The sequence below is a fragment of the Telmatherina bonti genome (assembly GCF_933228915.1).
Source record: "Telmatherina bonti genome assembly, chromosome: 23".
NCBI classification, from domain to species: Eukaryota; Metazoa; Chordata; class Actinopteri; order Atheriniformes; family Telmatherinidae; genus Telmatherina; species Telmatherina bonti.
The window spans coordinates 4,158,791-4,173,206 of NC_136632.1; positions in this window are offsets into that span (position 1 = coordinate 4,158,791).

Here is a 14,416-nt window from a genome sequence, read left to right on the forward strand (position 1 = left end):
ATTTACACATTAAACACATCTCTGAACATTCACAAAAGTAATCATAACAAAATATTTCAAGGAGCAGATCAATATTGGTTGTAGGAGCTTATGACTGAATCCCAAATGTATTCTAAACTGCCACGAGGCCGCCATGATAATACAATCCGACAGTGCTGGCCTCACCAGGTTGCAGGAAAACAAAATGAAAACACAACTTAGACCATCACACCAGGCATCAACCAATACATTCAGCTACTACATAGCTTCATCTTACTTGTATATACAGTACTTGTACATATAAAGCACTAACCTGAGAAATAAAGGTTAAATGAGCAGACAGGACATCGTCACGCTATTGCTGCATCGACTCTTTTATCACGGAGTGACAAAAAAACAACAACAGCCAAAAAGCCGAGTTTCGGTGAGCTGAGAGGTGTCCTGCTGCCGCCTACTGGCGTAAATGGGTACTACGACCTAAATAACCCCAAATCCACAGGGACTGACATGGGATTCACTAAACCCCTGATAAATCCTAAGCTTAAACTGGAACACATATTGTTACCCCATGCAGTGGAAAAAACTGAAAGAAAAATTGGGACCACATGCTTTGTGTGCGTCACATATACATGACCCCAAACAAGATACAAACATCCATTAAATAAATCAAACTACTTCAGATGGAAGATTTCAGCGTAGAAAGGGGGATGGATGACAAACATCCAGAAAACTGAGAGGAAACCAGATGAGTGAGGTTATAAATCAATCAGCGGGACGAACCTCCTCCTGGTTAACGTCTTACGAGGGTTTTCCACCTGGAGAGTCTGTCGCCAGGCTCAGCTTGTCACCCTGATGGACTCGGGGCTGAGGACGCTGCCACCTGCTGGTGGAGAGCAGGAAGTGAGGCATGTTGGGAGGGCATCTTCATCCTCTTCCTCATCAGGATGCAGCTTGTGGAGCTTAAACGCGTGTTTTGTTTTTGTTTTCACAGCGGAGATGAAACAAATGACACTGCTGCATTCAGGATGTCACGTCTCCAGCTGACTGGGTGGAGCGCTGCCACATGCACACACTTCCATCTGGAAGTCAGCATACACTGTGATGAGGTGTGTGTGTGTGTGTGTGTGTGTGTGTGTGTGTGTGTGTGTGTGTGTGTGGTGGGGGGGGGGGGGGGGGGGGGGGGGGTTACAAAGAATTTTCTCCTACAAGGATGTGACTGCAAACCACACACTTTTTTTTCTTTTTTAAATCGATTGGAATACACATATCGTATCCCGTTGCCATGGCAACCCCAGGAACCCCAGGAAGACATCTCTTGAGCAGATGACTTAATTCCCAAAGGAGAAAGAAGCAAGCGGAGCCTGTCGTCGGCTGACCAGCCTGATAGGTGCAGGAATCTCCCTGTTGAAGACACATCATCCTCATCAGCTGGTCTCCGTCCGTCCTCATTTAGAGACACAAACGTCTCCTCTGAAGTATCGTAGCGGAGCTTTGTGGGTGTTCAGGTGAAGCGGATCCCAGCCATGTATGAAAACACATAACTACAGTCTGCTGGAAGCCGAAACACACCGACCAACTTTTCCCAAATCGCCTCCTACCGTAAATACCTTTAGACAGGAGGAAAACATAAAAAAAAAAACACATTTCTATGTAATCTGACATCATTCCAACATTTCATTCCCAACCCAAAGCATGTCCACATCGGCCTCCTCCTGACGGGGCTGTCCTGTACAGGAGGCAGTCTGGGACTGCCAGGGAAGGGGAAGGGGGGGGGGAGGGTCCCGGTACCGTCCTCAAGATCCACCATCCTGCAAGGTTTACATGCAACACGCCTGAATCTTGTTACCAGGCTGCTGCAGAGCTGGATCACATGCAGAGGAGGCAGTTCAGCTCTGAGTTCAGGTGTGTTGTCGGGTTCCATCTAAAAGTTTCAGGAGATTACAGAACCTGGTTCCCCGGAGCTATGATAACATGTAGCATAGCAACATGACAGGAAGGAGCTGCTCTATCTTCCTGTGTCTCATTAACGGAAAGACCAGGTCCAGATGTGGTCTAGGTCTACAGGAATCACAGGTCAGAACAGCCTTTCAGCTCCAGACTGAATTGTCCTGGAAACTGTAATTCACTCTCAGACATCTAAATGTAAGTACTGGCTGTGAAACGTCACTGTGGACGTGTCTTCATGTGAAGGTGACGAGGTGCAGGAGGTGGACGGGCGGAGATGAGCTGCTTTCAGGCTGCTGCTGGAGTAAAGTCCTGCTGTGATGAAGCCGAGTAAAGGAATAAGGGGAGGAAATTGCAGCAACATGTCTGTTCTCGCTCTCACTGGCAGCCTGACCCCTGCCATCCTTGGTGTGTGCGGATGAGCGCTTGCTTGCACTGGGGACTCTGCAGATTGAGGAGATTGAACGGAGAACGAAGACCATGAAACCAAGCGATAATGAAATATGGCCAGATTTCTTCAAGAACAAGATAAGGCCTGCTTCTCATCTCTGTCCTATCAGCCTCTCTGGATCGACTGCGCTCGGAGAGAAAGGACACGTCTTTTCAGAGCCGTGCGTTCACTACAAACACACTAGAATGTGTGTCGAAACGTCATTACAGGCTCCTCACTGTGATTTATAATGAGCCTGTGTTCACACAGCAGCTGTTTCAGAGCAGTAAAACAACAGAAAGAGGAGGATAAAATGTCAGAATATCTTCTTTGGTCATTCCTAACATAAACACGTTTAACACTATTATTCTAAGCCTCTTTGTTGTATAAAATAGAATATCTATATCTGCTATAACTGCTGATTAGCTTGATTAATGTTTCTGCTTGGAAGGACGGTGAATAACTTCTGACACAATGTGTCAATCAACAGTAATACCTTTTTTTTCCTGATGTTTATATACGTACTAATTACTTTACCATTTAATTAGTATGGAGTTGGATCCAGTTTTCCATTACAACTGCCTCAGTCCTCAGTGATTCAGCAAGGTGTCAATATCTCCCGTTCCACCTCATCACCATGAGAATCTCCCGTTCCACCTCATCACCATGAGAATCTCCCGTTCCACCTCATCACCGTGAGAATCTCCCGTTCCACCTCATCACCGTGAGAATCTCCCGTTCCACCTCATCACCGTGAGAATCTCCCGTTCCACCTCATCACCGTGAGAATCTCCCATTCCACCTCATCACCGTGAGAATCTCCCATTCCACCTCATCACCGTGAGAATCTCCCATTCCACCTCATCATGATGAGAATCTCCCGTTCCACCTCATCATGATGAAAATCTCCCATTTCACCTCATCACGATGAAAATCTCCCGTTCCACCTCATCACCATGAGAATCTCCCATTCCACCTCATCACTGTGAGAATCTCCCGTTCCACCTCATCACCGTGAGAATCTCCCGTTCCACCTCATCACGATGAAAATCTCCCGTTCCACCTCATCACGATGAGAATCTCCCGTTCCACCTCATCACGATGAGAATCTCCCGTTCCACCTCATCACCGTGAGAATCTCCCGTTCCACATCATCACCATGAGAATCTCCCGTTCCACCTCATCATGATGAGAATCTCCCGTTCCACCTCATCACCGTGAGAATCTCCCGTTCCACCTCATCATGATGAGAATCTCCCGTTCCACCTCATCACCATGAGAATCTCCCGTTCCACCTCATCACCATGAGAATCTCCCGTTCCACCTCATCACCATGAGAATCTCCCGTTCCACCTCATCACCATGAGAATCTCCCGTTCCACCTCATCACCATGAGAATCTCCCGTTCCACCTCATCACCATGAGAATCTCCCGTTCCACCTCATCATGATGAGAATCTCCCGTTCCACCTCATCACCATGAGAATCTCCCGTTCCACCTCATCACGATGAGAATCTCCCGTTCCACCTCATCACCATGAGAATCTCCCGTTCCACCTCATCATGATGAGAATCTCCCGTTCCACCTCATCACCATGAGAATCTCCCGTTCCACCTCATCATGATGAGAATCTCCTGTTCCACCTCATCATGATGAGAATCTCCCGTTCCACCTCATCATGATGAGAATCTCGCGTTCCACCTCATCATGATGAGAATCTCCCGTTCCACCTCATCATGATGAGAATCTCCCGTTCCACCTCATCACGATGAGAATCTCCTGTTCCACCTCATCATGATGAGAATCTCGCGTTCCACCTCATCATGATGAGAATCTCCCGTTCCACCTCATCATGATGAGAATCTCCCGTTCCACCTCATCACCGTTAGAATCTCCTGTTCCACCTCATCCTGATGAGAATCTCCCGTTCCACCTCATCATGATGAGAATCTCCCGTTCCACCTCATCACCGTTAGAATCTCCTGTTCCACCTCATCATGATGAGAATCTCCCGTTCCACCTCATCACCATGAAAATCTCCCGTTCCACCTCATCACGATGAAAATCTCCCATTCCACCTCATCATGATGAGAATCTCCCATTCTACCTCATCATGATGAAAATCTCCCGTTCCACCTCATCATGTTGAAAATCTCCCGTTCCACCTCATCACCATGAGAATCTCCCATTCCACATCATCACCATGAGAATCTCCCGTTCCACCTCATCATGATGAGAATCTCCCGTTCCACCTCATCATGATGAGAATCTCCCGTTCCACCTCATCATGATGAGAATCTCCCGTTCCACCTCATCACCGTGAGAATCTCCCGTTCCACCTCATCACCATGAGAATCTCCCGTTCCACCACATCACGATGAGAATCTCCCGTTCCACCTCATCATGATGAGAATCTCCCGTTCCACCTCATCATGATGAGAATCTCCCATACCACCTCATCACCGTGAGAATCTCCCGTACCACCTCATCACCGTGAGAATCTCCCGTACCACCTCATCACCATGAGAATCTCCCGTTCCACCTCATCCTGATGAGAATCTCCCGTTCCACCTCATCATGATGAGAATCTCCCGTTCCACCTCATCATGATGAGAATCTCCCATTTCCACCTCATCACCGTGAGAATCTCCCGTTCCACCTCATCACCGTGAGAATCTCCCGTTCCACCTCATCATGATGAGAATCTCCCGTTCCACCTGATCATGATGAGAATCTCCCGTTCCACCTCATCATGATGAGAATCTCCCGTTCCACCTCATCATGATGAGAATCTCCCGTTCCACCTCATCACCATGAAAATCTCCCGTTCCACCTCATCACCATGAGAATCTCCCATACCAACTCATCACCGTGAGAATCTCCCGTACCACCTCATCACCGTGAGAATCTCCCGTTCCACCTCATGATGATAATCTCCCGTTCCACCTCATCATGATGAGAATCTCCCGTTCCACCTCATCATGATGAGAATCTCCCGTTCCACCTCATCACCGTGAGAATCTCCCGTTCCACCTCATCATGATGAGAATCTCCCGTTCCACCTCATCATGATGAGAATCTCCCGTTCCACCTCATCATGATGAGAATCTCCCATACCACCTCATCACCGTGAGAATCTCCCGTACCACCTCATCACCGTGAGAATCTCCCATACCTCCTCATCACCGTGAGAATCTCCCGTTCCACCTCATCCTGATGAGAATCTCCCGTTCCACCTCATCATGATGAGAATCTCCCGTTCCACCTCATCATGATGAGAATCTCCCATTTCCACCTCATCACCGTGAGAATCTCCCGTTCCACCACATCATGATGAGAATCTCCCGTTCCACCTCATCATGATGAGAATCTCCCGTTCCACCTCATCACCATGAAAATCTCCCGTTCCACCTCATCACCATGAGAATCTCCCATACCACCTCATCACCGTGAGAATCTCCCATACCACCTCATCACCGTGAGAATCTCCCGTACCACCTCATCACCGTGAGAATCTCCCGTTCCACCTCATCATGATGAGAATCTCCCGTTCCACCTCATCATGATGAGAATCTCCCGTTCCACCTCATCATGATGAGAATCTCCCGTTCCACCTCATCACCGTGAGAATCTCCCGTTCCACCTCATCATGATGAGAATCTCCCGTTCCACCTCATCATGATGAGAATCTCCCGTTCCACCTCATCACGATGAGAATCTCCCGTTCCACCTCATCACGATGAAAATCTCCCGTTCCAGGTCATCACGATGAGAATCTCCCGTTCCACCTCATCATGATGAGAATCTCCCGTTCCACCTCATCACCATGAAAATCTCCCGTTCCACCTCATCACCGTGAGAATCTCCCGTTCCACCTCATCATGATGAGAATCTCCCATACCACCTCATCATGATGAGAATCTCCCGTTCCACCTCATCATGATGAGAATCTCCCGTTCCACCTCATCACCATGAGAATCTCCCGTTCCACCTCATCACCGTGAGAATCTCCCGTTCCACCTCATCACCATGAGAATCTCCCGTGCCACCTCATCACCATGAGAATCTCCCGTTCCACCACATCATGATGAGAATCTCCCGTTCCACCTCATCACCATGAGAATCTCCCGTTCCACCTCATCACCATGAGAATCTCCCGTTCCACCTCATCACCATGAGAATCTCCCGTTCCACCTCATCACCATGAGAATCTCCCGTTCCACCTCATCACCATGAGAATCTCCCGTTCCACCTCATCACCATGAGAATCTCCCGTTCCACCTCATCATGATGAGAATCTCCCGTTCCACCTCATGACCGTGAGAATCTCCCGTTCCACCTCATCACCATGAGAATCTCCCGTTCCACCTCATCACCATGAGAATCTCCCGTTCCACCTCATCATGATGAGAATCTCCCGTTCCACCTCATCATGATGAGAATCTCCCGTTCCACCTCATCATGATGAGAATCTCCCGTTCCACCTCATCACCGTGAGAATCTCCCGTTCCACCTCATCACCATGAGAATCTCCCGTTCCACCACATCACGATGAGAATCTCCCGTTCCACCTCATCATGATGAGAATCTCCCGTTCCACCTCATCATGATGAGAATCTCCCATACCACCTCATCACCGTGAGAATCTCCCGTACCACCTCATCACCGTGAGAATCTCCCGTACCACCTCATCACCGTGAGAATCTCCCGTTCCACCTCATCCTGATGAGAATCTCCCGTTCCACCTCATCATGATGAGAATCTCCCGTTCCACCTCATCATGATGAGAATCTCCCATTTCCACCTCATCACCGTGAGAATCTCCCGTTCCACCTCATCACCGTGAGAATCTCCCGTTCCACCTCATCATGATGAGAATCTCCCGTTCCACCTGATCATGATGAGAATCTCCCGTTCCACCTCATCATGATGAGAATCTCCCGTTCCACCTCATCATGATGAGAATCTCCCGTACCACCTCATCACCGTGAGAATCTCCCGTTCCACCTCATCCTGATGAGAATCTCCCGTTCCACCTCATCATGATGAGAATCTCCCGTTCCACCTCATCATGATGAGAATCTCCCATTTCCACCTCATCACCGTGAGAATCTCCCGTTCCACCTCATCACCGTGAGAATCTCCCGTTCCACCTCATCATGATGAGAATCTCCCGTTCCACCTGATCATGATGAGAATCTCCCGTTCCACCTCATCATGATGAGAATCTCCCGTTCCACCTCATCATGATGAGAATCTCCCGTTCCACCTCATCACCATGAAAATCTCCCGTTCCACCTCATCACCATGAGAATCTCCCATACCACCTCATCACCGTGAGAATCTCCCGTACCACCTCATCACCGTGAGAATCTCCCGTTCCACCTCATGATGATAATCTCCCGTTCCACCTCATCATGATGAGAATCTCCCGTTCCACCTCATCATGATGAGAATCTCCCGTTCCACCTCATCACCGTGAGAATCTCCCGTTCCACCTCATCATGATGAGAATCTCCCGTTCCACCTCATCATGATGAGAATCTCCCGTTCCACCTCATCATGATGAGAATCTCCCGTTCCACCTCATCATGATGAGAATCTCCCATACCACCTCATCACCGTGAGAATCTCCCGTACCACCTCATCACCGTGAGAATCTCCCATACCTCCTCATCACCGTGAGAATCTCCCGTTCCACCTCATCCTGATGAGAATCTCCCGTTCCACCTCATCATGATGAGAATCTCCCGTTCCACCTCATCATGATGAGAATCTCCCATTTCCACCTCATCACCGTGAGAATCTCCCGTTCCACCACATCATGATGAGAATCTCCCGTTCCACCTCATCATGATGAGAATCTCCCGTTCCACCTCATCACCATGAGAATCTCCCGTTCCACCTCATCATGATGAGAATCTCCCGTTCCACCTCATCACCATGAAAATCTCCCGTTCCACCTCATCACCATGAGAATCTCCCATACCACCTCATCACCGTGAGAATCTCCCATACCACCTCATCACCGTGAGAATCTCCCGTACCACCTCATCACCGTGAGAATCTCCCGTTCCACCTCATGATGAGAATCTCCCGTTCCACCTCATCATGATGAGAATCTCCCGTTCCACCTCATCATGATGAGAATCTCCCGTTCCACCTCATCACCGTGAGAATCTCCCGTTCCACCTCATCATGATGAGAATCTCCCGTTCCACCTCATCATGATGAGAATCTCCCGTTCCACCTCATCATGATGAGAATCTCCCATACCACCTCATCACCGTGAGAATCTCCCGTACCACCTCATCACCGTGAGAATCTCCCATACCTCCTCATCACCGTGAGAATCTCCCGTTCCACCTCATCCTGATGAGAATCTCCCGTTCCACCTCATCATGATGAGAATCTCCCGTTCCACCTCATCATGATGAGAATCTCCCATTTCCACCTCATCACCGTGAGAATCTCCCGTTCCACCACATCATGATGAGAATCTCCCGTTCCACCTCATCATGATGAGAATCTCCCGTTCCACCTCATCACCATGAAAATCTCCCGTTCCACCTCATCACCATGAGAATCTCCCATACCACCTCATCACCGTGAGAATCTCCCATACCACCTCATCACCGTGAGAATCTCCCGTACCACCTCATCACCGTGAGAATCTCCCGTTCCACCTCATCATGATGAGAATCTCCCGTTCCACCTCATCATGATGAGAATCTCCCGTTCCACCTCATCATGATGAGAATCTCCCGTTCCACCTCATCACCGTGAGAATCTCCCGTTCCACCTCATCATGATGAGAATCTCCCGTTCCACCTCATCATGATGAGAATCTCCCGTTCCACCTCATCACGATGAGAATCTCCCGTTCCACCTCATCACGATGAAAATCTCCCGTTCCAGGTCATCACGATGAGAATCTCCCGTTCCACCTCATCATGATGAGAATCTCCCGTTCCACCTCATCACCATGAAAATCTCCCGTTCCACCTCATCACCGTGAGAATCTCCCGTTCCACCTCATCATGATGAGAATCTCCCATACCACCCCATCATGATGAGAATCTCCCGTTCCACCTCATCATGATGAGAATCTCCCGTTCCACCTCATCACCATGAGAATCTCCCGTTCCACCTCATCACCGTGAGAATCTCCCGTTCCACCTCATCACCATGAGAATCTCCCGTGCCACCTCATCACCATGAGAATCTCCCGTTCCACCACATCATGATGAGAATCTCCCGTTCCACCTCATCACCATGAGAATCTCCCGTTCCACCTCATCACCATGAGAATCTCCCGTTCCACCTCATCACCATGAGAATCTCCCGTTCCACCTCATCACCATGAGAATCTCCCGTTCCACCTCATCACCATGAGAATCTCCCGTTCCACCTCATCACCATGAGAATCTCCCGTTCCACCTCATCATGATGAGAATCTCCCGTTCCACCTCATGACCGTGAGAATCTCCCGTTCCACCTCATCACCATGAGAATCTCCCGTTCCACCTCATCACCATGAGAATCTCCCGTTCCACCTCATCATGATGAGAATCTCCCGTTCCACCTCATCATGATGAGAATCTCCCGTTCCACCTCATCATGATGAGAATCTCCCGTTCCACCTCATCACCGTGAGAATCTCCCGTTCCACCTCATCACCATGAGAATCTCCCGTTCCACCACATCACGATGAGAATCTCCCGTTCCACCTCATCATGATGAGAATCTCCCGTTCCACCTCATCATGATGAGAATCTCCCATACCACCTCATCACCGTGAGAATCTCCCGTACCACCTCATCACCGTGAGAATCTCCCGTACCACCTCATCACCGTGAGAATCTCCCGTTCCACCTCATCCTGATGAGAATCTCCCGTTCCACCTCATCATGATGAGAATCTCCCGTTCCACCTCATCATGATGAGAATCTCCCATTTCCACCTCATCACCGTGAGAATCTCCCGTTCCACCTCATCACCGTGAGAATCTCCCGTTCCACCTCATCATGATGAGAATCTCCCGTTCCACCTGATCATGATGAGAATCTCCCGTTCCACCTCATCATGATGAGAATCTCCCGTTCCACCTCATCATGATGAGAATCTCCCGTACCACCTCATCACCGTGAGAATCTCCCGTTCCACCTCATCCTGATGAGAATCTCCCGTTCCACCTCATCATGATGAGAATCTCCCGTTCCACCTCATCATGATGAGAATCTCCCATTTCCACCTCATCACCGTGAGAATCTCCCGTTCCACCTCATCACCGTGAGAATCTCCCGTTCCACCTCATCATGATGAGAATCTCCCGTTCCACCTGATCATGATGAGAATCTCCCGTTCCACCTCATCATGATGAGAATCTCCCGTTCCACCTCATCATGATGAGAATCTCCCGTTCCACCTCATCACCATGAAAATCTCCCGTTCCACCTCATCACCATGAGAATCTCCCATACCACCTCATCACCGTGAGAATCTCCCGTACCACCTCATCACCGTGAGAATCTCCCGTTCCACCTCATGATGATAATCTCCCGTTCCACCTCATCATGATGAGAATCTCCCGTTCCACCTCATCATGATGAGAATCTCCCGTTCCACCTCATCACCGTGAGAATCTCCCGTTCCACCTCATCATGATGAGAATCTCCCGTTCCACCTCATCATGATGAGAATCTCCCGTTCCACCTCATCATGATGAGAATCTCCCATACCACCTCATCACCGTGAGAATCTCCCGTACCACCTCATCACCGTGAGAATCTCCCATACCTCCTCATCACCGTGAGAATCTCCCGTTCCACCTCATCCTGATGAGAATCTCCCGTTCCACCTCATCATGATGAGAATCTCCCGTTCCACCTCATCATGATGAGAATCTCCCATTTCCACCTCATCACCGTGAGAATCTCCCGTTCCACCACATCATGATGAGAATCTCCCGTTCCACCTCATCATGATGAGAATCTCCCGTTCCACCTCATCACCATGAGAATCTCCCGTTCCACCTCATCATGATGAGAATCTCCCGTTCCACCTCATCACCATGAAAATCTCCCGTTCCACCTCATCACCATGAGAATCTCCCATACCACCTCATCACCGTGAGAATCTCCCATACCACCTCATCACCGTGAGAATCTCCCGTACCACCTCATCACCGTGAGAATCTCCCGTTCCACCTCATGATGAGAATCTCCCGTTCCACCTCATCATGATGAGAATCTCCCGTTCCACCTCATCATGATGAGAATCTCCCGTTCCACCTCATCACCGTGAGAATCTCCCGTTCCACCTCATCATGATGAGAATCTCCCGTTCCACCTCATCATGATGAGAATCTCCCGTTCCACCTCATCACGATGAGAATCTCCCGTTCCACCTCATCACGATGAAAATCTCCCGTTCCAGGTCATCACGATGAGAATCTCCCGTTCCACCTCATCATGATGAGAATCTCCCGTTCCACCTCATCACCATGAAAATCTCCCGTTCCACCTCATTACCGTGAGAATCTCCCGTTCCACCTCATCATGATGAGAATCTCCCATACCACCTCATCATGATGAGAATCTCCCGTTCCACCTCATCATGATGAGAATCTCCCGTTCCACCTCATCACCATGAGAATCTCCCGTTCCACCTCATCACCGTGAGAATCTCCCGTTCCACCTCATCACCATGAGAATCTCCCGTTCCACCTCATCACCATGAGAATCTCCCGTTCCACCACATCATGATGAGAATCTCCCGTTCCACCTCATCACCATGAGAATCTCCCGTTCCACCTCATCACCATGAGAATCTCCCGTTCCACCTCATCACCATGAGAATCTCCCATACCACCTCATCATGATGAGAATCTCCCGTTCCACCTCATCATGATGAGAATCTCCCGTTCCACCTCAACACCGTGAGAATCTCCCGTTCCACCTCATGACCGTGAGAATCTCCCGTTCCACCTCATCACCATGAGAATCTCCCGTTCCACCTCATCACCATGAGAATCTCCCGTTCCTCCTCATCATGATGAGAATCTCCCGTTCCACCTCAACACCATGAGAATCTCCCGTTCCACCTCATCACGATGAGAATCTCCTGTTCCACCTCATCATGATGAGAATCTCCCGTTCCACCTCATCATGATGAGAATCTCCCGTTCCACCTCATCATGATGAGAATCTCCCGTTCCACCTCATCACCATGAGAATCTCCCGTTCCACCTCATCACCGTGAGAATCTCCCGTTCCACCTCATCACCGTTAGAATCTCCTGTTCCACCTCATCCTGATGAGAATCTCCCGTTCCACCTCATCATGATGAGAATCTCCCGTTCCACCTCATCACCGTTAGAATCTCCCGTTCCACCTCATCACCATGAGAATCTCCCGTTCCACCACATCATGATGAGAATCTCCCGTTCCACCTCATCATGATGAGAATCTCCCGTTCCACCTCATCATGATGAGAATCTCCCATACCACCTCATCACCGTGAGAATCTCCCGTACCACCTCATCACCGTGAGAATCTCCCGTACCACCTCATCACCGTGAGAATCTCCCGTTCCACCTCATCCTGATGAGAATCTCCCGTTCCACCTCATCATGATGAGAATCTCCCGTTCCACCTCATCATGATGAGAATCTCCCGTTCCACCTCATCACCATGAAAATCTCCCGTTCCACCTCATCACCGTGAGAGTCTCCCGTACCACCTCATCACCGTGAGAATCTCCCGTTCCACCTCATGATGATAATCCCCCCGTTCCACCTCATGATGAGAATCTCCCGTTCCACCTCATCATGATGAGAATCTCCCGTTCCACCTCATCACCGTGAGAATATCCCGTTCCACCTCATCACCGTGAGAATCTCCCATACCTCCTCATCACCGTGAGAATCTCCGGTTCCACCTCATCCTGATGAGAATCTCCCGTTCCACCTCATCATGATGAGAATCTCCCGTTCCACCTCATCATGATGAGAATCTCCCATTTCCACCTCATCACCGTGAGAATCTCCCGTTCCACCACATCATGATGAGAATCTCCCGTTCCACCTCATCATGATGAGAATCTCCCGTTCCACCTCATCACCATGAGAATCTCCCGTTCCACCTCATCATGATGAGAATCTCCCGTTCCACCTCATCACCATGAAAATCTCCCGTTCCACCTCATCACCATGAGAATCTCCCATACCACCTCATCACCGTGAGAATCTCCCATACCACCTCATCACCGTGAGAATCTCCCGTACCACCTCATCACCGTGAGAATCTCCCGTTCCACCTCATCATGATGAGAATCTCCCGTTCCACCTCATCATGATGAGAATCTCCCGTTCCACCTCATCATGATGAGAATCTCCCGTTCCACCTCATCACCGTGAGAATCTCCCGTTCCACCTCATCATGATGAGAATCTCCCGTTCCACCTCATCACGATGAGAATCTCCCGTTCCACCTCATCACGATGAGAATCTCCCGTTCCACCTCATCACGATGAAAATCTCCCGTTCCAGGTCATCACGATGAGAATCTCCCGTTCCACCTCATCATGATGAGAATCTCCCGTTCCACCTCATCACCATGAAAATCTCCCGTTCCACCTCATCACCGTGAGAATCTCCCGTTCCACCTCATCATGATGAGAATCTCCCATACCACCTCATCATGATGAGAATCTCCCGTTCCACCTCATCATGATGAGAATCTCCCGTTCCACCTCATCACCATGAGAATCTCCCGTTCCACCTCATCACCGTGAGAATCTCCCGTTCCACCTCATCACCATGAGAATCTCCCGTTCCACCTCATCACCATGAGAATCTCCCGTTCCACCACATCATGATGAGAATCTCCCGTTCCACCTCATCACCATGAGAATCTCCCGTTCCACCTCATCACCATGAGAATCTCCCGTTCCACCTCATCACCATGAGAATCTCCCGTTCCACCTCATCACCATGAGAATCTCCCGTTCCACCTCATCACCATGAGAATCTCCCGTTCCACCTCATCACGATGAGAATCT